Genomic DNA, 26,703 nt, shown 5'->3' on the forward strand with positions numbered 1-26,703 from the left:
AAGGTGTATATAGATATATATATATATATGTATATATATATATATATATAACCATATATATATATATACATTAAAATTTCATAATGTTTAATATGATATTTTTGCATATATATATATATATATATATATATATATATATATATATATATATATATATATATATATATATATATATATATATATATATATATATATATATATATATATTGTTATATATATCCCTTGGATACTTACTTGATTCTGGGCAGCAACGGATAACCGCAGGTTGTTCCTTACATTATCAAGAAATCTACTGTATTTTATTAAACATCTGGCTAAAATGAATGATTAAGATAACTCCGTAGTCAAATAAATCAAGGGAAATACTGTGGCTTAGGGCCTTCTTCATGTGAGGGAAGATTACATAAACTCAAGGGTTCTCTTAATTAATTATATTTATATAATAAACACAGATCAGAAGAATGACGAATTACTGGGTAGGTAATAATAAATGAATGAATCCTACACAGGAGAAATAATATACGCCGATGATGTCTTCATAACAGGAAACATTGCAGAAGTGTAGAGAGGGGGTGGAATACAGCTACTGCACATGTGGTAGAGGTGAGTGGTTCTGCAGCCAAGGCCTCTCTGCAATATATGCAAGACGGTTACTTGCAAGAACAATAAGACGCTTAATGGGAACTGAGGGACTGCACAAATGGTGCCAAATAACTCAGTTCAACACTAAATGCATAATTACGTTACCACTTGATAAGTCCAACACAAATTACCAAAGGTGATCGCACAATTGAAATAGAAAATAAATCAGAGAAATAACAGGAATCATAACTGACTAAGAAACCTTATTCCGGTATATCACCTTTGTCAAGATGACAATGTCCTCATTCAACAGGGCGCCGACGCTAGAGGAGGGAATTAAGAGGATGCCACGACAAAATTATACTGGTCCGAACCTCAGGGTCGAACACGTGGAGGGTACAAGGGACAGCCAAAAGGTAAGGACATCTGTCCTCAGTGGAGTTTTGATTGCTTCTCCCTCTGAACTGCAGTTGGGGGGATTAAGCCCGGCCATCCAGATAGATGGTGCAAAAGGTCAATCTTCACCTCGTTTTCTATATCGAGCACATGGCATCCAGTCAGACCTCGTGGAGAGTTTACCATGGCTCGGGCGGTGCAGCGCCAATTTTCTCTTCTTGGCTCCTCCCTTGCCCGTTGTCTGATGCCGTCAAGAAGGCATCTTCGAAGGTCACCTGGAAACAAGGCTTTAGGCAGTCATTTAAACAGAGAGAAGGATTAAAGACTTAACCATTTTGGGAATAAAGGAGAGAGTTTATGAAGGGGCAAATGAAAACCCACAGCTCTAGTAATTAAAACAATTGAAATTAATTTAATTTCTTTCTCTGTTGCGTTACAGATGTAAAAACAGGTGAGGTTGCTTGTTAAGAAGTTCCATTCATTGCAATATATATATATATATATATATATATATATATATATATATATATATATATATATATATATATATATATATATATATATATATATATATATATATATACATACATATATATATATAAACTAGATACTAACGGCTAGGAAGCTGATAGTGCAACTAAATTAGGTCACATAAAACCTCAGTCGTCTTATGTAATAAAAAATAATTACTCAGTAAGTTTTATTTTGATCTGTTGTTATCAATGATAAAACATTATACATAATTACTTCATACAAAGTTACAGTACATAAAGCGTCATATGACAAACTTTTGCACTATACATTTCTGCAGTGAAGACTTTGGTCAAATGACTTAGCATTGCAATGCTGTAAATCTTTCCGGACTTTCTTAATCTGATGGCAATCCGTTATTTTAGATAGTTTCTCCCCCCATTTGCCTGATGTCATGATCAAAATAACCAAGTTTAAATCCTGCTCTTGCACTGTAACAAGTCGTGCTTCACTTGTTTCTCATGGATTTGTAAAAGCGTGATTGCTCTATTTTTGCAAATCAAAGTTATGTTCTGTGGAGTCACATGGAGATACGCAGACAGATAGCGAGAGAGAGAGAGAGAGAGAGAGAGAGAGAGAGAGAGAGAGAGAGAGAGAGAGAGAGAGAGAGAGAGAGAGAGAGAATCAACCTAGTATTTGATTTCGAATATTTATTTTCTGTAAGACGCAGGGAAGAAGGGAGACTTATTTCTCCTGTTTCCTCCTTGTCTTCGTCTTCATTTGATCAAAAAATATTTTTGCAGAGGAATAAAAAAAAACTTTCAAAAAACGGAGAGGGACACATCTCCCATCATAAACCAACCAAAATGTTGGTTTTAGTAATCTACTTTACACGTAAAAGGAAAAAGACTTAGAATAACTTGAGTATCATAATTCAATATATATATTTCCTTTCAAAAAAATTTTCGACAGTCAAGAGCTGTTTGAATGACAAGTGCGCTTATCGGCACTTTCCCAGACTCTTCCTCTCTTCTAGAGGAGAAATTTGCATCTGGATCACTTCCCAATGAATGTTCAGACTTCTTTTTGGCAGATGGCAGCCCATATGAGTCTGAAGCTGACTTGTCATGAGAGCCGATCGAGTGGGGATTATGAGATGATTTTCGAGTGAAGTGGTTAGCCTAGATTAGGGATTGTACGCGAGAGTGAATTTGGAACGCTTAATGGCTATCGATTTTGTTTTCTGGTGGGTTAAGAGAGATGTGCGGTTGGAAGCCGTTGAAGAATATTAATGATTACTACTTTAGTTTTGATTCACACTGGGATTAGTCACAAGAGCGCAAGATTTGCGGGGATAAGTAATCGTCCGTGCACTGTAGGCATTGCTTAACCCTAGATAGGTAATCTCGGGTGTGAGATACCTGCAATTTTTTTTTTCATTCTTTTTTTATTAACATAAGACCGAGAGATCTCTCTTTCTTTTACCTTCTGACTTGTCAAGTCCTTCTCTAACAATGGGGGTCATAGTGCATCCCGGTAACAGTTTCTCAGTTTACACCTTTAGATCCCTTCTTACTATCTTGTCCCTTTACCTAAAGTGCTGGGTTGATGGGGTTTGGTACCCCACATTACCTATTGTGCTGGGTTGATGGGGTATCTTGTATTCTATTACTTATCATGTGATCGTCTCTAACATCCCTCACTTACCCGTTTTGTGTTTGATGTCAGACCCCAGGTTAATATCATGGTTTTTTGGGGATGTGTCAGATTTTGGTTGTGTTTCTTTTTAAAGATATATAGCCAAAAAAAAATTCAATTATGAAGATGACTTTGAGGGAATTTTTCCTGATGATTTGTAAGTTATTTTTTTTCTTTTCAGTTTGAGAAAGACACCATAGTTTATGTATTCGTTTTCTCTTGAAAATCATAAACTAGTGAAATTACAATTGTTCTTGTTTTAATCCTTGAGTATTGATTATACTACCTATGTGCAGTTGTTTATAAAAAAAAAACTTTAATTGCTCCCAGTTGAGTTCATTATCCGGTGGAGTGTGGTGTTCAAACAAATGATGTAAAAGCCCCCAGTTATATGGTACCCTAATTTCTATTTTATAAACAAGGAAAATGGAGTGATTTATTGGAAAACTGTAACTGGTTATAAGAAAAAAGACTAATTAAATGAGTGAATTGACAAAAGAAAAAGTTTTGCTCTTTGAAAAGACTAATGGAAAATAAATGTTCCAAACAAAATCATTGACTTAGTGAAAAAATATGTTGATAATGACAGTATTACTTTATTTTTCAGATCCTCAAATTATAGACAAAATAAATTTTGTTTTGGTGTAAAAGTGATAATAAATTATGAGCGAAAGTAGTATTGATGATGTAGATAATGATGATGTGGAAAATCGATTAATGTTTTTTTATCATCTTGTCAAAACAGTTCAGTGGACAGATAGTGATGTTCTGACCCTCCCACACCACGAAGAAATCTTTTGAGCTTTATGTTAACGACACCACATCTGCTCCTCATGCAGGTGGTCAAGTTCCTCCACTGTTTCTGTTGCAGGCCAGTCCTCCTCCACCATAGGACTGATTTACTTTCAAATTCACCTCGAAGACCCTCTCTCAAAAATGGCCATCTCTCTGGTCGACAAGAGCTTTTCCGAAATCTGATGGAAGGATGCAACTTTGCATCACCCATACAGCAACAGTATTTTGAGACCCCAATCCAGACCAGTTGCATCGAGGATTTCTTCACAGGCCAATCTAGATGAAAATTAAATATTAACAAACACAAACGTTCTCGCATTAAAGAGGAAAAATATAAAAACAAGACGGCAACAGTGGACATCAAGCCACGTATCAAATGAGTTATCAGCATTGATTGGTATTCTGATTTTCTATATAAAGGTGATAATGATGTAACCACTAAGGAAATGTTTAGTATACATATGGACCTGCACTATACCGTGCTGCAATGTCAGAAAGGAGATTCTGCTTTCTTTATACGCTGCCTTCGGTTTGACGCACCACACGCCATAAGGGAGCAAAGAAAAGAGAACGACAAATTTGCCCCCATCAGAAAGGTATCACTTATTTATTGCCCAGTGTAAGAGTGGCTATCACCAGGAGCACATATTACAAGATGATAAATGGATTGGTACCGAACGATGTCCTTTCAGGATGTATATTTGCAATAAACCAGCAATATGGGATCAAGATAATCAGTGACTTTGCAGTCGATGGAAACTAAATACCTGCTTAGCCACCTAAAGGAAGTACACAAACCACTAAGGTGTATGTCCTTAGGCATTTTAAAACATTGCACATTGGTTGAGCCATATCTTTATACTTTGTAGAAACCAAGGAGACAACTCTGTTTTCATCTACAATCCCCCAAGGGAATGACCTTACTTCAAAACTATGGCTTGACAAAACACTGAGGCTCAACAAGCCAGATTATCACTCCAAGTGATGACTGATAAAAAGTCATCCCCAGGGTCTTAGAAGGGTTTTCTCGCCGAGCACTGACAATGTTGTCTTTCCATCCAGACAAAAATACCAAATTTGTCCCACTGATGTCAACTATTAAAAATCAGCCTGTTATAGAAACAGTTCTTTTTATTCTGAGGTGGTGATTTATCAACAAGACTAAAAAGAGACAAAACATTCGAAATCAGATGATATGCTAAATTCCAGCCAGACGAAACGATGGCCATTGTATTTTCTATGGAATGCAAATAATATCAATGCATGGATCATCTAAACAGAATGCAGAAGGACAGAGGTCAACCAGAGATGGAGCGTGATCATATACATGATGAAACTGGTTTACAGAAGACCTGATCTTCCCTTGGGCAGAGGACCGTGTCATTTCAAGACATGCATAGGAGCTTTCAGATGACAATCATGTGTACAGCATCAACCTCCCATCAGCAGCCAGCTCAGGGTAACAACTAAATGAAGAATATGCTTTGTCTAGGAAGAAGGATCTTTTGACTGCATCAGTGTCCACACTGCAATTGCTCAGTGTCTTACGGCCTGAGCACCCACACCCATCTGCTGTGACTGCATTCAGATCATAGTTAAAGTAAGTTCTGTCAAGAATTATCATTTATTCTACCTGCTAAATATGTTTTTACATGTATATAATTTTAGTTTACAGTTCTCCGAATTAATTCAAAATGGTTAGATTCAAATTAGTAAATGGTTTTTATTTATAAATAAATTTCAACAGTTAACATATTTCTGCTGAATTTTAATAACTTGAATTGTGTGTACATTGAAGCATTTGCCAATATAACTACCGTAAGTACTATTTTTATTATCATTTTTGTCCTCTAAAAATGACCAAAAATCTCAATTTTTTTATTGGTTATTTTTTGACCCTTGCTTTTTTTTTCCATTTCTGTATTTCTGCCTTTTTGTTTACAGAATCGTTGGTATTTTCTACTTTCCCAAAATGAACATTCAAGTTTTATTTTTCACTTAACATTAAAATTGGATATATGCAAATTAGTTTACTTTTTTCAAATATTTGTAAAAATATTTTTTTTTTTTGCATAAAGTTCACTTTGTTTTTACAAAAATGATTGAAAATAAGTTCATCATTTTTGCAGTGAACCATTTGCCAATAAAACTAACATAAGCGTTTTCTATCATTAAACCACAGTGCAGATGCCATACCCCAGTTTACCTATTATGATAGACGAGTTATGGATTACCTATCTAGGTTACTTTAATTCCCTTCGGCCCCTAACTGACCTTTATTTCTTTCCAGTACCTCCCCATATTATAATTCTTCCATCTGACTTCCCACCATCTCAACAATTGATAAATAGTGCAACTTCGAGTTTTCTTTGACACCTTTTGCAAACCTTTTACTGTCAGAATCTTGTTCAGCGCTGAATGACCTCATAGGTCCCATCGTTCCATCAAAAATTTTATTCTATTCTATTCTATACGTTTCCCTACTGTCCCTCACTAACCAATTTATGATTTGATTTTTGTTTAAATCAGATTCTGTTTTACCATTTTAATTTTGTTATTTTCCTTTTTAGGCATATTGTTGCCATAAAAACAATTCAGTTAAGATGACTTTGAGGGAATGTCCTTCAGGAAAACTCTCGTAAAATTTGAGAGAGCACCATATCAATGTATCCGTTTTCTATTGAAAATCATAAAAAGTGTAATCACAATAGCTAAGATAAATAGTATTGATAAACTACCTATGTGCAGTTTTATAAAAAAACTTTAATTACCACTCTTCTTTAATCAAAAAGATCGTAAACTTTCCTAGTAGGACCAAATCTATTTTGTTACTATGGAAAGGCTTTATCATAACTCGTTCAACAGTATGGACAGACGTTTACATCGCTTATACTCAGTTTTAGTGAATATCATTTTATGGTAAAATATAAAAGTTTGTCCTTGTTTTGTTTCTCAACATTTGTAGCTTTTGTTGACACATTGTTTATATAATTTTAATAAATCAAATGTGAAAATAACCAAATGGCATCTTATCATCCAACTGACAGACCAATAAAAGGATCTTGTAAGAGTAAATAAATGACAAAAGTTTTGCTCATTATATACCCGATGTGCCCAATACGAAATACCGATAAAAATTGCATTTATATAGAATGATTTCTTCATTTTTTAAGAACATCTAATGTTACAAATGACTGGTTTAACATCAAGTTGAAAATACTATTTTTGTGTACAAAAAAATCACGATTAATCATTTTTGGATCAAATTTAAACATGAGTTATAAACTACTTCCTTTACCTCATTAAAAACATCTTTTGAGCTTTATGTTTGACGTTCGCAATGCCAGATCGAAAGACTGAAAAGAATGCCAGATCAGTTTCACGGTGTCTAACCACAGTATTTGATTTATTTTTCATCTTATCCCTCTCTATTTTCTCCATATTCAGTTAATGTTGTCTTGGAACAATATACACAAGAAAAACAGTATTTCAAGATGGAAAAAACCATACCAAAGATTTCTCTATTTAAGAAAATTCAGTCAACAAAATCATAACCATTTAAAAGCAGGTTCTCACAAAGAGGAAAATGTACACACACACATTATCAATATCTTTGAAATTTTTTCAACTATGTTTGCATCCGCTAATTCTCACCTTCATATAATAGGACCCAGCTTATATATTTGACCATTCTTAAGAGATTAACGAAGGGTTATTGTTTATTAACTGATAGATACAGATGTCAATATTGACCTGAGAATCGAGATTGTATTTATATAACATGTATGCCACGTTTCGTAAATATGATATTGAAAAACTGTTTAAAATATTGATCAATAACAACTTCATACATAAAAATCATGTTTAGTAAATATTTCAGAGTAATTCCACTCAGTTTTGTTATATAACAACGACCTATATTCCATGAAATTTTTCTTAGAATGGAAGTTTGGCAAATGGATTGGTAAAGTGTCTCGAACAATGAACACAACCCTCCAACAACTCCAGTCGATGGTCAAACCTAGCCACCTAGAGACGTATAAGTGAATGCCGAATCTGCCGTACTTGTTTACCCATCGAGAGCGTGGAAATTGTACTTAGCGTCGGCATTAACCCACCTCCACCATGATAGCTGATTGGTACGTTTGGAATACATAGCTATTTTTATGAATTTTTTACCACTTCGATACCAATCCATTTATCACTTAAAGTTCCCAATTGGGCATATTCCCAAAGTAGCATGAATTGGATATCAAACGACATTTGTAGCTTATATATATATTTTTATAATATATATATATATATATATATATATATATATATATATATATATATAGCTGACCAAGCCAGCGCTTCCCAGGAAAACTCTGAATGACAGTCTACAGGTCAGGGCAGGGAAGAGGGAAGGGGAGGGGAGGGAGAGGGGGTAAGGGAAGGGGAGGGGAGGGGAGGGAGAGCAAGGGAAAGGGGGAGGGGAAGGGAAGAGAAAAAGAAGGGAAGGGGGAAAGGGAATTAGGAGGGGAAGGGGAGGGTACTTCCTCTATCAGAAGAGAGTAAAAAGCATCTCCACTGAAAAGGACAATAAATAAAAACTATTGTATTTCTACAATTCACATTTAGGTGTGTCTGTGTGTTTGTACGTGTGTGGGAGGGTAGAAGGTCTGTCTCTCGTGCATCACCATGCTATGTAGCGGAGTGTTGTTGCCAAAACACCCCATAAACATCATTTAAACTGAATTTAAAACAATATATGCCATCATGACACTACAAAGTAGTCGCTATAACGAATTCAAGGGGTAAAAACAATGACAAAATCATCGAATTAATAAGAAACTTGGCATTTGAACTAATAAAGAAAAAGGATATACCGTCATCATACATCTAACATGTCGTGTTGAGCTAGCAGCTACTACGCATGTGCGAATGGGGAAGACAACTGGCATGTGTATGTCTTCAGGGAGAAAATCTTTGAACCTGTAGGTTTGGGTTCATTGGTTTATAGCTATGAAATATGTTTTGTAATGAAGCCAAAAACATTTAATTTAGCAATACAACCAAACAGTGAGGTATATGTTTAACACTTATATGAATAATTATCATAAATTATTATCAAAATTCACGTAAATTCTGATAAACAATTTGTTATAGAGGATCTGGATTTATTGTTGTAGGTTAACCATACGTCTGACAGTGCATGGAATAAAAGGTGGAGTGTCAAGAGAAAAATGAGAATTAACCCAATAATACTGAAGGAAAAGGTGACGTAAAAACGAAATTTTCATTTGTTTAGTCTGTGTATATATGGCTGTCATGCGGTGGGGGTTTGGTTTTTTTAAAAACCTTTCCGGAGTAATGTATAGGCTGTGTGCAAAATTTTATCTGGGTCTGTTAAAGCAGTTCGGCTTTCTATAGAGGACAAACAAATATACAAAAGATTCACTTATATATATATATATATATATATATATATATATATATATATATATGTGTATATATATATATATATATATGTGTGTGTGTGTGTGTGTGTGTGTGTGAGTGTGTGAGTGTAGACACATATACATATATATGTATACAGTATGTGTATATATTTATATATATTTATATACATACATACATTTATATATGCAGTATATATGTACAGTATATATGTGTGTGTGTAGATACATATACATATATGTATATATACATATATATGCATATGTATATGTATATATATAGATAAATAGATAGATAGATAGATAGAACCTTAACATTTGTGTGTGTGTGCTACGTAGATTTATTTACTCTCTCGTACATAGATGTAAGCATCTTAGTATACAAGTGCCTCAACGATGGGGGCACATTTTCCTTTTCCCGTTTGATGCTGTGAGCCGAATGACAGCATTCCCATCGCAGTGTCGTTTTACGAGCCACCAAATGGCCTCAGCCATCGAGTTTTCTGCCTCAGATGTATGACCTTAGAGAGTGGAAGAAAAGCTATTAGTTGAGATGTTATGCAAATGCGTTGGTTCAGCTGGAGGGAAACGAATGGAAACAGGTACGTATTGAGAACAAAAAAGATTTCAGGAGAGGTGTTTGTTTTAATACATCATGAAAAGAACATTTAAAAGACAGTTCTGAATAATTAAGGGAATATGGGATTTTAATGAAGTTAGAATAGTGGTCAAACTGTCCGTAGATAGTGATTTTGATACTGGTTCGTTTGATTTTAATATATAGAAAAAAAACAGAAAACCAGATAGCTCACCAGGTAGGACCTGGTGAGCTATCTGATTCCTGTTTAGAGTAAAGCATTTCATGAAGACCTCTGAGAGTTTATAGCTACTATAAGAAGAACAAAGTTCTTTCGAAGGACGAGAACATTCAACGTATTAAGCCACGGTATATCGAGAATGAGTAACATCTCCATACATGTCAATTCCGTCGTTTGATTCCCTGTATCACCCTATGGGAAACGCCCATAAAAATTGTGAAATCTGTAGAAAACACTTATAGACATACTGAACATCACATCAAAATGAAGTAAGATATTTCCCTATAATTTACACACAACGAGGGTACATGTAATCTGGTTTTGTCTGATGTCAACATAACGTCACTGTCATAATTTTTTTTTTTTTTTTTTTTTTTGCAACAAAGAAGAAAACCCCGCTGTCAATCTTAATCATAAGGCTAATCCATAAAACATAATGTCAAAATTATTTGCAGTCAAGGGAAATAATCAGGGAAAAACATATTGCAATATGAATGTTTTCTTGTCGTATTCTGACAACTTTATATAGAGTAGGGACAAACAAAATCAAGTTAACCCGGAAATCGATAAATTTCATGTTACTACTACGACCGTGAATTTGTATATCTGTTTATATATTCAGTTATGTGTAAGTAACCGTCAAGATATTTGTTACCCTGTTTTATCAATAACTCCAAATAACACCAGTTGCCTGAAAGAATTTCAGTTCTTAACTTGAGAACTGTTCCAGATTAGCCGAGAGACTGTATAGCTTTGGAATCTGAAAACTACTGGACGACATTCGGGCTGGAAACGCGCATGACGATATTATGTCAGGTTTTGCAGAAAAGGGGGAACAAAAGGTAAGACTGCGCATGAAACGTTAACGTAAGAGATGATTGAAAGTCATATTTTTCTTGCATGATTCTCTCTTCTACCCTCAGAACTTATAACGCAATAACCCTTACTACTGTATAGTCCACTCTACATTAATTGTCCCCGTAGTGGGGTAGTGCCGTCAACGCACCTCATGCAGTGCAATGTAGGCATCACTTAAGGTTCTTTGCAGCGTTCCTTCGGCCCTAAGCTGCAACCCCTTTCATTCCTTTTACTGTACCTCCCTTCATATTCACTTTCTTCCATCTTACTTTCCACCCTTTCTTAACAATTAATTTATAGTGAAACTGCGAGGTTTTCCTCCTGTTACGCCTTTCAGTCCTTTTTACTGTTAATTTTTGTTTCAGCACTGAATGACCTCATATCTCCCAGTGCTTGGCCTTTGGCCTAAATTCTATATTCTATCTCTCTACATTATTTGTCTGCTGTACTGACTTTTATTGTGAACCTCTCTGCTTATCGGAGTCCCCATTTCATTAATTCATTTTAACGCTAAGGGATCTGCCTGTTTCAGCATGTATAACTGTCTCAAATAACCTATTGACATTGTTCTATTATCTTTTCCTTCCCTCTTCTTTTTTTCTTTCCGGCTCGTCTTTTTGTGTTGCCCACATTACTATTCAAATGATCTATTCTCAGCGACACTGTGCGTTAACCACAAAATAGCTACAATCAAATACCACAGAATATGAATCTACTTCACAGGCAAAATGCCAACCAGCCAAGTGGAAATTGGAAATTTAATATTTGATTTTCCATTAATCTAAATCATAAGAGCAAAGAAGATAACGCATAACAACGTAACAATGTCTGTTCTCTGCTTTTCTTCAAAAGCTGATATCATATTTACAACCAGTACAGTAGAAGAAAGACGAACAGGAAAATTTAGAATTCTTCAATGATCATTGTGTATAAAAATGTTATTGTTTGTTGCAGTAAAAGTCGAAATTGTTGTTGATCCGTACTCTTAGTTACAAATAGCCGAAATGCATTCTGATTGCTTTTTTTCAGATAAAAAGAATTCACAAGAAAGTCAGGCAAACCTTGTGTATTTCGTTGTTCATACATATGTGTATCGTACATCATGCACGACGTAGGTACTACATATGATGTAACTGATCAAGTCATTTATTGCTCGAATGTATTTTGTGACTTCGATCTCATCCAAGGTGAATGATCATTCAACATAGTTTGTTGTTTATACTTCAGCCATTGTTACTGCAGCTGGATATAAATTTATTCTTGCATTCTAGTCTGATAAAGTCTCTGGTCCCGAACTAAGTTATTCATTAAAGTATTTCTATCAACTAATTTTTATCTTAGCTTTGAATGACTTGGCTTCGGGCGTTTGCCAGCTTTTTTTTCCTGCAAAACGCTCATCAATTCCAAATCCTTAAATAAAGTGACATAAACTGCCAGAACAAAGGAAAATGAAAGAGTCTAAAAGAGAAGCAATGTATTTTTGCCAAAGTTCAGACGCAAAAATATTAATCGTTTAACTCGGGAAAGCTCATCAATCAAAAGAAATTAACCTGCCACTGGCGAATGGCATAAATCACTTATTAGCAAGTCTTAGCAAAGAGGGAGAGAAAGGGAGATAGAACTGAGCGGGAGGGTGAATTATGTTCACAACTTTCTCACTATTATCGAATGGTTTTGAAATGAAGAATAAGCATTTCTTCGTTTATTCCTAAAAACATTGCAGTACTGTTATAATTCTAATGGAACCAATTGCATTTTTCGCAGATTAGCATGTCTGTTAAAGTTCACACACACATTATTATATATATAATTATATATATATATATATATATATATATATATATATATATATATATATATATATATATATATATATATATATATATATACATACTATATATATATATATATATATATATATATATATATATATATATATATATATATATATATATATATATATATATATATATATATATATATATATAAATTTCTATATCTTCTCAAGCATCCCAGCCAGCAAATGCTTAATTTAAAGCTGGAAAATACAACAGTGCATTTTGGCACTGCCTGACAAGGAAAGGCAAAAAGGAATATTGGCCCCTCCCTTAATCCGTTAATCGCACTCTGTATATCCCTTTCAACTTTCTCTTCTCGAACATGTGACGCTGTGGGAAACCTTTTGTTTACAGACTCGAGGTTGTAAAGAGACTAAGTCTGGCCGGAGACAGAACAGAGCCGGCGAGGCAGATTAAGAGAAAGAACATCTAGCATAAACACATGGATCTTGAGTCATAAATGATGCATGCTCATAGGGAAACGGCACCAACTCCATCTACCTGTGGATGACCTCCTGACACCTGACTGAAGTCAAACAAGGGCCATTACACTCGCTGAAGCCACCTCTTCTACAAGGTAAAGTGATCTGTTGCAAAGGTTCTTCCGGTCATTCACAACTGTTTTAATTCTTATACTAAACTTCCTATTTCCATTTCCAAGAGCCAGTATTTCTATATCAACCTTGCCTTGTTAGGACAGTGTTACTTAAATGCCTGTGTTTAAATAATTACAAAAAATCGTGTGTTCAAGGCTTCTTTGGTACTGTCTGTGTTCACCTTGCCCTATGCATATTTTACTGTGTCCTTACTGGCTTTGAACTCGTGAGTCTCTCCGTTTACAGAGGGTTTGTTAGCCGTGGAAATCTCTCTTGACTGTGCCTGCCTTGTATCAGCAACGTCACACCGACGGATATACCTTCAAGTTTTCCCAGTGATATTTAACCTCTCAGGCCTTGCCTACCTGATTATTCCATTTCATCTTTTGGTAGTTCATTTCATGTAAATACGCGTAATTTTAAACTTACCTAACGTGTTTACTTACAAATACCTTGTGAGTAGAGCCCTCAGCTCAGTTAAATTCCCCCTTTTTTCCTTGTTTTTACGTTTTCTTGAATCAACAGCAGTCAGATTTTATACAAAAATAGAGGTAAGTTACGAAATCATTAATTTAGAATCTATAATTGGCTCATGATAAGCATTTTCCCAGGTTAAATCGTAAAATATAAATATATATATATATATATATATATATATATATATATATATATATATATATATATATATATATATATATATATATATATATATAATCATGAAGCTACAAATGTCTTTTAATATCAAATTCACACTACTTCGGGAATATCCCCTGATGGAAATTATCATCGAAGTAGAATTTATAAGTGATAAATGGATCGGTACTGCCGGGTCTCCTTCTCTCGACCCAGTTACCCTGCAACGACTCCAGTCGACAGGTCTACCCACTGAGCCATCAAGAGACGGTATGATATATTTCACGGTGTGATAAAATTTCATATATATATATATATATATATATAATATATATATATATATATATATATATATATATATATATATATATATATATATATATATATATATATATAATATTTAATCGTATAGTCTATATTAATCATATAGTCTGAAGGGAGATATGATGGTGAAATGTGAGCAATTAAGTTTTAGGAAAATGGAAGAGTGCGAAAATAAGAAAATATTGGCTAGATGGAATGAAGAAAGAGGGAAGGGTCTTAGCATCCAGAAAGCCCAAGTTTTAGGAAGACAGAGGCTAATGTCCTCTGGGTCTAATACGGTCTACTAATGTGCGTTTTTTTGAGCGGCTGATGCTGCAGAAGTTGACCGCACCGGAAGCTTATTCTAGACTCAGTTCCTGAAGGATAAGAGCAAAATTAATGTTGTCACTTTGTCCTGGATCGACCCGTAAAATTAAGGCGGAGAAGGATCTGTAATCAAATTGCCAACCTGGGGATATATACCATCCCGATCGGAGTGTACCTACTGAACACATTAAACGGGATCATTCACCCATGACACCTTCATTGACAATAAAGATGCGAATAATGAAGGAGAGGACAAATTAGGAGAGCAATTGTGGAAGCTGGATTGGAAGTGAAGGAGAGGGTGAGGGACCGGGGAGAGAAGAGATAGAGTGAGAGACTTGGGGAAATTTCCAGAATTGCTCTGAGAAATGTGATGCAAGCAGAAGGAAACACGAACGAGAGGTCACCAGGAGCAGACGTAAAGGATAATAGTGTCTGCGAGATGCAGTGACCTAAAATAGCAAAGAGAGAATAGGTAATTTTTTTTCAGTAGTTACATGTTAAGACAGCAGCAGTGAAGGTGGGATTTTAAACAGGTAACAGGGACGTTAAAGTAAACTTTTTCACTTGAGAAAGATGCTGTAGAAGTTGAGGCAAAAATATTTAAACCAGGAGACACGGAGAAGTTCACTTTTAGCTAGTCTTACTATTCCTTGATAATTAATTTATTAATCTGGATCCGCCTGACTCATTACGTCTTCTAGAGCCAAAATGATCGCTATCGATTTTAAAGATACAGGGGAATTAAATATAGGCCATTACATAAGAGATGAACTGGACAAGTCTAGTAAAACAGAATACGGAATAATAAGTCTTATTGCAAAACAGTAAAAGCTCTGAGGGGGATATATAAGAAAAAATGTTTCTTAAATGAAGATAACCAAGAGAAAATCTGTGAAAGTGACTTAGCCTTGACGTCATTTGTGAGGCTTAAAATTCCCTACAGAATGAATGTGAAAATGGCCAGCTATATCACGGTTAGTGGGGTTCTTTTGCAGCATGTTTGTGATGATTGCCGTCTTGTTTTCCTTTGAGTTTCTTTTCCTTGAATGTGTAAAGGCTTGTTTGACATAAACTCATATTACAGAGCATTTATTGGAGTCACTGCATTCAGTATTCGAAATTCCGTATCGTATAACATCGAATAAATAGAGGCTCTGTCTATGTTCAAGTCTGTTAAACTATGGACCACTTTTTTTCTGGAATTTACAACCGAGATCCTGCACTGGCGTCAACAACAACAGCTTTTCTCATCTTGGAATGTCATGTTTGGAAGAGGTAATCATCAGGATAATAAAAATAGAAAGAATTATGCCCTTGCAAAAATTCTGATCGCTGAAAGTTTCCCTGTGACATGAGCATGGCCCTTTGTTTTCACCAAGTAAAGTTTTTCTTGACCATACTTAGTTAAACATCTTTTTCGAAAAGTCTATTGGATAGAAAAGTAGTGCGCCAGGATTTTGAGACCTCTTGACAGGAAATGTACATCGGAATATAGTACAGAATTATTAACTTTAATTTGAAATGGGGACTCCTGTACTATCTCAGGTTGTAGTAAGTGAATATTTTGCTGGTGAGTGAGTGATTTCTCAGGAAAAAAAGTTACCTTGTTGAATGAGTTAACAAACGTGTTCACCATATATTCCCTTAGTTTGATAACTGAGTCCTTGTAAACTACGATGAAACTATAAAACAGTAAGTAATTCGTTGCTAGGCAAATTAAACAATATGACTGCGCATAATTAGACTGGCATTCCTCGTGTATTTTACTTACAAAATAAGAAAAGAACGAAAAATTATGATAGTACTGGTTACTATAAACATCCAATTCCATACTGAATTTATTACATAAAATAATGAAAACTTTTCTTTTGTTTTCTTGTCTAACACTCGATCATTTTTACTGACTTGTTGATTTATCAACGATTCCAACCTTAAAATCACAGAAGCGGCCTTCTTCAGTGAGAGTGATTAATATCTTCGATATTTATTGTTTGGGAGAAATTTAATGTCAAAAGTTTGCCCCGTAGGGTGCTAGTGCCATCAGTGCACATCATGTGGCGCTCTGTAGGCATTACTTAAGGTTCTATGCAGCGTCTCCCTTCGGCCCCTAACTGCAATCTCTTTCACTTCTTTTACTGTACCTCTGTTCATATTCTCTTATTTCCATCTTACTTTCCACCCTCTCCTAACAATTGTTTCCTAGTGCAACTCCTAGGTTTTCCGCCTGTTACTCCTTTCAAGCCTTTGGACTATCAATTTCCCTTTCAGCGCTGAATGACCACATAGGTCCCAGCGCTTAGAGTTGAGCCAAAATTCCATATTCCATTCAATTCCGCGCGAAATGTTTGCTCAACGCTTTGTTGATAAACCAGTATTAATGCATCAACGATCATCGATTCTGAGTCGATTGAACAAAACTGGAAATTTTGACTAGGGGTTGATTGGAAATCAATGCAAGAGAATACAAAATTATGACATGCAGTAATGTCAATAGCAACAAAGAAATGCAGCACCAACGATTTAAGAGTTAACATTCGTAAAATTGATGACGTAGGTAATTAACGCTCCTCCGGAAATATTCATAAAAACATCCTTTCGTCATAAGTATTTCTGCCGCAATGTCATTCGAATCTTGCATCGTGACAATTTGTGAGTGAAAAGTTTTGGAGCCTTTGAAATAATACCCGGCAAGAGACCAATTCCTAAGAAGATAATCTGACCCCGATGACTTGCAAATCAAGAGAATGAAAGAAGGGAGAAGAAAGGCTCTATTCTGACCTTTTCTCGATTTCAGATAAAATATGAAGATAAAAAAGAAACCGCGCTGATGAGAAAGAGTAGTGTTCGGGACTTGTTACCAAAGAGCTTCATCATCTATAATTATTTGAATCTTTCAAGAAGGTGAATTTAATCATTAGATCCTTGAACTTTTTGTCACCTCTGGATTGCCATTATCGCGGCTTCATTAAAACTGGACAATTTTTTAGGAATTCCGACGCTTGACGCAGTATTTTTTTTTATCTCTTTTTAATATTCCTGATTATTATGCGGGTTTATGCATTTATTTCTTCTTTTGTTCTGTTGTCAGATGGATTCATCCATTAAAAGCGATCACGGGGTCAAAATCCCTTCCATTTCGGTACCGCTTACAGGATAAAAACTAAAGGATTTTTCCCCACTAGGTCACAGAGACCGAAACCATTACTTATCTAAAACTAAAAAAGATTACCAGTTAATACAGATAGTTTTTATAATTTTCTGTAAAAAAAAACTATTGTGCCGGCTTTGTCTGTCTGTCCTCCCGTAGATCTTAAAAACTACTGAGGGTAGAGGGCTGCAAATAGGTATGTTGATCATCCACCCTCCAGACATCAAATATATCAAATTGCAGCCCTCTAGCCTCAATAGTTTTATTTTATTTAAGGTTAAAGTTAGCCATAATCGTGCATCTGGCAACCATATAGGACAGGGCACTACCGGCCCGTGGTTAAAGTTTCATGGGCCGCGGCTCACACAGCATTATACCGAGACCACCGAAAGATAGATCTATTTTCGATGACCTTGATTATGCGCGGTACAGAAAAATCGATTGCGTTGAGGAAACTTCGCTGTATTTTTTACTTGTACTTGGTCCAGAAATCTAAAGGTAATCAAATTTAAACGTTTATAAGAAAGTGATGCCAACGTGGGAGTGAATGACATAGAGACTAATGTTGTGTACGTCCCTCCGAGCATGGTTACACTTCTTATCATAATTATAAATTTTCCTTTTTTTCGTCAACAGCAGTCTAATTTCCAACGCTAAGCAATATGAATGTCAAATCCTCTGTTCAATGCTCACTTTTATAGCTAATATTTTTCAGTGATGTTTTCATTTGTGAAACAAAAAATTCGAATGCCATTTCCATAGCATTCGTAAACAGGCTCCGAGGTTTTCATTAACTTGTTTTCACGTTTCATACCCCTGATTCTGTACCCGATACCAGGTTGTAATCTTGATTAAATGGTGTTAATCATCAGTTCACGTAAGTCGTACTCGAAATTCTGAGAAACTATTTCCTGTTCCTGAGATAGTGTTTTTTTTTTTTTTTTTTTTTTTTTTTTTTTTTTGCAAATTTTTACTCGGTAATCTTGCAACCTTTGATTTTTTGGTTCGTGTTTAAACTAAAAATAATATTTTTTTCAAAGAATATCATATATATCGAACATATGTAATTGATTTTTCCGAGGTTTGAAGACATGGCTTTTCACTTTTGAGGTTTCTAAACATCAAACGCTGGAGAACGTACTAGTTTTCTGTCGCCTTTCAGGCAAAAATAAAAGGCCATTGATGCATTAATGTACCAAACCTAGCCTTTATCAGCTTATCTAGAGCTATTTGGCTAACACAACATTCAAACTGCATAATCCGCATCTATGGTTTTAGCGGAAATTCTATTATATTGGCGTCATCCATCCTAGACTGGGATATTGCTCTCATGTATTATGAGACCCTTCATCTTTTACCTCCTTTCTTGTTAGGTTTGAATCCAGGCTATTCATCATGATTCATTGATTTTACTTTCATTCCTTCTCGCTATCTTCCTCCTCTCCGTAGGTGCACTCTGTTTCCTCTTCCCTTTCACTCTCTTTGGCCATTATTCCTTTTCGTAAATTTCCTGTTTCTTGGTTCGGCGGGTATTTTCATACCACCGCAAACGTATAAATCCTTGACATTTATATCCTACTGTCTGCTTTTCATAATGTGAAATAATCGTGTTTCCTCCAAGATATTAGTCTCATCGTTTCCTTTGAGTTACATCACCCTTTTTCCCTCTTTCCGAGTTGGTTTACTGGAATGGATTACATAATGCATTAAGTTGCTCCGATAAGAATTTAATCTTGTTATTTTCAGTGGTGTGTGTTTGGGACATTTTGTTCAAAGTTTACTGTACATAATCTTGGATAAGACGCTGCCTAATTGAATATTTAGATAAAATTATTGACCCTTTAGTTAGTTTGTGGAGTCTGACTCCCACAGACCGTGCATGCTGTTTCCATGTACACTGAATTAGTCATTATAATTTGGCAAAACGTCTTATGGTTTATCGTTCATGGGAGCAATGGCGAAATTCTTCTTTGCAGAATTTATATGACTTACAACCCATAATATTATGAAAAGTAGGTCTCTTATTGCAGATTTTAAGGTGTTTCCCTTATACAACACGAGAATACTGCCCTTAAATGCGTCTGCTCAAGCTCTGTTTCATTTGAAAAATATCTGTGAGTCCAGAAACGTAGATAATTTTCTCTTTAGTGTTGAATGATATGTAAATGGAAAATATGAATTCCCAGTGCCATTTCCCCCAATTGTAACCTGGCAGATAATTACGAGACAGAACAAAAGTTACATTATTTTACTGAAGGCTTTTCGCTCTTGATGGCTTAACTTTTTTCATGTTGCTAATGTCCTCCATTCAGTATACTTACACTGTCAGAGCATCCAGTTTTGCCTAAGCAATGCAGAGACAAGGCCATCATTTCATAAATGGTTTGTTTAGGTGGAATAGGGTTGAGCATTTTCCGCAGGAAATTCAGTGTTAAATTTTGTCTTTGGTGCCTTGGAGTTTGTGTGAAGAGCAGCCTGGATTTCTAAGGAATTGACTTCATGCTACTCGGTTATACTTCTGAAATCTGGATGTGAAAGTATTAGCTTTACTACGTATCACAGTTATGGGGTCAGACAGCAATCTGTTCTGTGTGTGTGTGTGTGTGTGTGTTATTATTCTAAAAACAGATAATATAAAACATTTTTAATGATACCATCACCGATCTATATTCTTCAGGAATAAAAATGACAAAGAAAGTTCTATAGGAGCAATAACTCAATTTATAAACACCGGAAATGCTGGGCGCCCCCAAATGAAAATAAAGGATATAAAACGTTTACATGTTACCTGATTTCTATTCTGTTAGGAGCCATCAACGATGAAATTCAATCGTTTACGTGAGCTTTGCAGTAATCCAGCCGACAAAGGTTTTCTAAATGGGTTGGAGAGATGTCCAGCATTTCATAGGGTTACAGTTTGCTACCATTTACAATTTCATTAAAGTTTGAAGGATTTTGGATGGTATTTTAATCTCTTTGTTGATTGAAAACATTGAATGAAAGGGGGAAAAGATCATTATCCGACCATTTAATGACATCCGGCAAACAGTCTAGGTTTTGGATACGAGCATTTCGTCGGAAAAAATCGTATTTGTAAGTTATGGACTGTAAGAACATGCTCTTGTTTGTCTTACTTGAAGAAAAAGCAGAGATTGACAAGAGACTGCAGTTCTTGTTCTTTAAGTAGGAAAGGAGTCAAAGTGGGTTTTGTATAGTACTGTCACATGTTGCCTTTTTAGCTATGGTTGGTGTAAACTGCGACAGAGTGGATTTATACGAGTCCTCCCATTTAATTTTACATACAGTTGTGATATTTGGTAAAAATGTAAACTAAGTCAATGCGGGAACTTCTAATCTTGCAGACAGTGAAGCCTGTTTTGAAAACGTACGACAATTCTCGAATAACATTACCGGAACCCGTCAAATACAGCCAAACAAATTTTGTATTTTGGTAATGGCATCACGGCCTCTACAAAGGGAGAATTTTGTTCATAACCATATGTATATAGACTTTTGTCAGGTGCAGGCACCGAATCCTTTAGATCTTTTTCTTTTCAAAAAAGATAATGTTGGAAACTGTAGTTCAGTTGTTCCATGGGACTATGATATGATGCTGTGAAAATTGAAAACCATTCTTGGCCTTTTGCAGACTGGACATACGGTATTCAATTGTTCTTGTCCTTTAAAGGTCAGTGGATAAGAGATCTTTTTTGAACAGTTGTTATTCCCAATGCCAGGAAAGCATTTCTTAGTCAGAGCCAACGGAAGATTGCTTGGCTCAGGTCTCCATTAAAGACCACGTTAAAAAAACTGTTAAGGGTAAAAATTAATACAGGAAAAACTATCAGCCACCTACTTCCGGACATGATTCTAGAATGTCGGCTTCACGACTCACAAGACTAGATCAGTGTTTATAAATAGCTATTCTGTTTTACCCGTAACAGCCTGTTACACTGTGAACTTAGTATATGATCCCCACCAAACCCTCTCCCCTCTTTTTTACAAATGTCTCTGAGCCCTCACGATGTAAATACAACAAAAATAATAAAAATAAAAATCTTCCAGACATTATGTTGCAAACGCACCATCGTCTTCCTCTCCCTCTGACTTCACTTCTGAACAGTTTCTGTATTAAAAATTTGAGTTTCGCATATCTCATCCTGCCTGACTCGCCTTCATGCATGAGAAGTAGGCGACAATTTTTTCCACCATAACTTTTCGGTCGGATTGTTTCAATTAGGGAACTTCTGTTGACTGCCCCAACTTAACGACTTCGTCTGTCTTGTCCGTGGCTTTGGTAATTCGATTCTCAAAACGGTCGCGATTTCCCTTCACTGGATACATTTCCAGGCATTTAGCGTTTTCATCACGTTTTGCTATAGCTGTGTCAAGAACGTCTTTCCTTACTTACTTAACATCATCCTGATTTGTCGGACATCAGTGCCTTATAATAAATCGGGACTGTAGGTCTTCAAATTCTTAAACGAATTAAAACTTGGCTCAGTAATTTTCTGACCGTCTGTGGAATCTTCCATAGCTCTGTGATGGACACATGAAACGTTTTTTTCTGTTGCATTTCCAATTTTTTTTTCGACTTATCCTTCACTTTCTTCATAAGAGAGAGAGAGAGAGAGAGAGAGAGAGAGAGAGAGATCACTTTCTACCATGTAATTATACATTTTTAAATTGCAATAATGATCTCCATATACATCACACATGCACACTGCGTGCGTTTGTGTAAGATATTTAATTTTTTCATCTACCATCTAGCCTTTATTTTTATGTGAGTTTTATAATGCAGTATTGTAGGAATTCAGGAATCTAATGAGCTTTTTATTATGTTGTATTTTAATTTGGTTTTATTTAGAACTAATTGACAAATTCTGTTTTGTAATTCCTTTCTGAAAATAGTTCCAGTACGGTGACTGAAATAAACACAATAATTTCGATAACCCTTATGGAATGCTTCCTTAGGCAATTGCTCTTACTGAAAAGACACAGAAACATAGTCTGAATAATGTAGAGTGATAAAAGTTCATATCTATCGATATTGGAGTCTGTCTGGATTCGGTCAAAGCCAGACACAAAATCAGAAGTAGCGAGACCAGACGAAATTAATTTCGAATATGCTGGAATACGGAATGCGAATGAATTCCAGGTAACATGTAATCAGAATTTAAGTGAAATCTGAGTGAGATGAAATATACTTTGAAATATTCGTTTTAGCTAGCGTCATTGTTGGATCGGCACAGTACGGAGTCATTACTGTATGAACAGTTCAGTAATAGATTCCACATGTATTGCAGCATGTAAACGTAAATCTATGAATTTGAATGAGTCATTGGATGGTAAAAATTATAAGATATTATCAGTAGTTGGTACTTTTGGTAGTTTTTTTTTTTTCAAATGTTTTGTTTCATTGATGTTGATAGCAGGCGGAACCACATTCGGTTACGAATTTTATATATTTCAGTATTTTTATGATGTACTGTATTATGGAAGTATTTCATGTGGCGCATACAATGAATAGAAACGGTTGAACTATTATTACTTATCCGAAAGGAATAAATGGCACTGTTGTTTTGAATGCGTGCAGTGGGTTGGTGTTATCTAAAATGCTAATTGTTTATTTTCCTATTCACGCACCCAACTCCTCTCTCTCTCTCTCTCTCTCTCTCTCTCTCTCTCTCTCTCTACACACACACACACACACTGATGACATCTGTAGGCACCTGTTAAACGCAATTTTTTCTATTTTTTTAGATCGCAGTCTGAAGTTACATACGCAACAAACGGTGATAATTATGATGCAGTGAAACTTTTGTGTCACATATTCAAAATATCTGACAAAGGGGTATGAGGATGTATTGGGCAATATTTGCGTAATTATTACTTTCAAAATTGTCTTATACATGACTGTCAGACAGGCGGTTATTAGTCTACAGTGTCCATGAGGCGGCATTACTTACGACAAATTTAGCTACATAATTTTCGTCGAGGAAAAACAAACACTCTTCTTAAAAGTTCTGTTGTTTATGCATATAAACATCAAGTGATTGTTCATCAAATTCCCTCAATTTCTTAACAAATGTTAGGCCCTTGAAATGTATATTTACGTTAGGTTAATACAATTTGCTGTAAGTCATAGTAATGGCGAATGATTTGTTGAGGATATCCTACAGGAAATCGGGACTTTCCATAAACAAAACTGTTTATGGAAAGTCACGCAGTCATGCAGAGAGTGGGCTATTAATATCTGAAGATCACACATTCTGAACAATAATATTAACGTTTGAGCTATTTTCCTGTGACCTGTGATAGTCTTAACCCCAAATATAAAGTAACGGCGTTACTGTCTCCCCTACCCTCCCGATCCCCTACTTACCTATCCCGCCTCCACCCTAGGCGGACAAACAGAATTTAGGAGAAGGGTGGTGTCTCCCCTACCCTCCTGTTCCCTACCTACTCTGCCCCAACCGGGGCGGACAAACAGGTTTTTGCAGGGGTGGGTGGTTGTGTCACGCCTCCCTATTGTCATCTGGGGGGAGGACAAACAAGATCCACTCGGATTTTATTATCATATACAGTAGATGGCATTAGTGTTGCTAATAACCTGAGATAAATGTGATAATCTGCGCTTGAGTTGCATAGAAATACATTGAGGCTGTAATGAACTTCTTGGAAGCGCTGAATTCACAAAGTTTCAACCATCCGTTGACAACCAGTGTTTTTGACCCATGTAAAAAATCAGCAGGACATGCTGGCTCCAGTTTTTATAAAAGGACGATATGATCAGCTAACAAGAATACGGATCGGCCATACTCAACGTCTTCTGGTTCGAATGAATAAGTGAGGAAATAGATATTCTGGGTTATTTTAATTCTAACTGAAATCTTCTAACTTTTTCATTTAGGAACTGGGTGTTTTCAGTTAACCTAAACGCGGGTGTTTTGACGAGAGGAACGGCGAATGCTTTTCATCGACTGTGTTGTACGTCATTTAATAACTAAAATATGATTCCTCTACATTCAAAACAAAAAATTTGTAGCAAATTTCTACGGCATCACCAAGTAGTCCTTTGTGTATCCAGGACGTCATCTGTTGAAATAGACTGCCAATTGTAAATATAATCAACCTAATCAAAACATATTCGCGATGGGCACAACGATAAAATTAAATTTTGAAGTGGATGTTATCATTAAAAGGCGAATTTTCGGCTTCACATGAAAGACAGCAATTCCTGTCAGGGAATATCCAATCAGTGCAATGAAGAAGGAAGTTGGGATCTCTCAATCTGGTCTGAAAATAATTTTTTTGCTTACTTATCTGATCAAATTGTATTTAGGGTCTGTTTTTTCTAGTTCATAATTCCTTGATACTACTTAGAAGGGTGAGAGAAGCTCTTCTTGTCCATATTCTATTATTAATACTTCGATACAAATGTCTCAAGGAAGAATTGTTCTAATATCCTGGCGGTTTTCATGAAATTACTGTCAAGTAATTACACATTTCTGGATAATTCTAAAACTGGTCAACTGGACATTATTGAGGCTTATGTTGATTATGAAAACAAATAGAATAAAGTATTTACAATTGTCATGTATGTCACCGTTCGGTGATTTTAAAGAAACTTTGCCACTGGACTACTAGCTACGTGTCAGTATCGTCGTTTCTTGTTACCACTTATAAGTTGTGTGAGTTGTCAGGTTTAATTTCCTGAAATACTGTATTTCCTTAAGTTCTAGATATTTAAAAGTACTACATGAACCAGGTGAGTTCCTCTATCTTCAAGATTCGTCATCATATGGTGCCTGTCAGAGCACCATGTTTATGTTCTTCGCTGGGTGAGTTCGAATCTCCGACCGGCCAATGAAGAACAAGAGGAATTTGTTTCTGGTGATAGAAATTCATTTCTCGCTATAATGTGGTTCGGATTCCACAATAAGCTGTAGGTCCCGTTGCTAGGTAACCAATTGGTTCTTATCCACGTAAAAACAAATCTAATCCTTCGGGCCAGCCCTAGGAGAGCTGTTAATCAGCTCAGTGGTCTGGTTAAACTAAGATATACTTAACTTTTTATGTGATCATCATTATTCATGGACTTATTGGTACTGATATCCTAAAAAAAAAAAAAAATCCATGGCGTATTGCGCATCGTTTCAGAACGTTCTACACCAGATGGTCAGATTAGTTCTGATAAATTATTCTTTATTCCACCTATAAAAATATCTGGTATTCTGCTTTACTAGTTGAGAATACATTTAAGAGTTTCTAAATGACAGATTTCAACCTTGTCAGCCAATACCCAAACATAAATAATTAAAGTACACATCAAATCCTTTCGTTCACTCTAAACAGTTTAAAGTAATACGCCGTCTGCAAGAGATGAAGACTAGTTTTCAAAAGTCCTGAGACGCTGGGTTCACTATTTTTCATAAAATAAACTTCCTATAAAGATATCTGCAGGGTTCTATAGTTTCACTCGCCCACAATATACAATTTGGAAATATGTCAAAAACACTAAAAGACAGCTCGCAGTAAGAAGAGAATGAGAAAGGAATTGCCTCTTGGAAATAGTCCCCTTACAGAATGCTCTTTAAAAATTATGGGATTTTCTGATAGCCTATAAGATTATTGGGGTAATTTTTTCTCTCTATTTTGAATCATAACCAATTAAACACCTTGCTTTAAAGCTATTTGGGATTTACTGTAGGTTAGGTCGATGTTCTCCCTTACAGAAATGAGCAGGTCGATCCGTTTTAGCTCTCAGAGGTGGTACGCTGGCTTTTCCCTCAATAA

This window comes from Macrobrachium rosenbergii, chromosome 8 (genome assembly GCF_040412425.1).
Source record: "Macrobrachium rosenbergii isolate ZJJX-2024 chromosome 8, ASM4041242v1, whole genome shotgun sequence".
NCBI lineage: Eukaryota > Metazoa > Arthropoda > Malacostraca > Decapoda > Palaemonidae > Macrobrachium > Macrobrachium rosenbergii.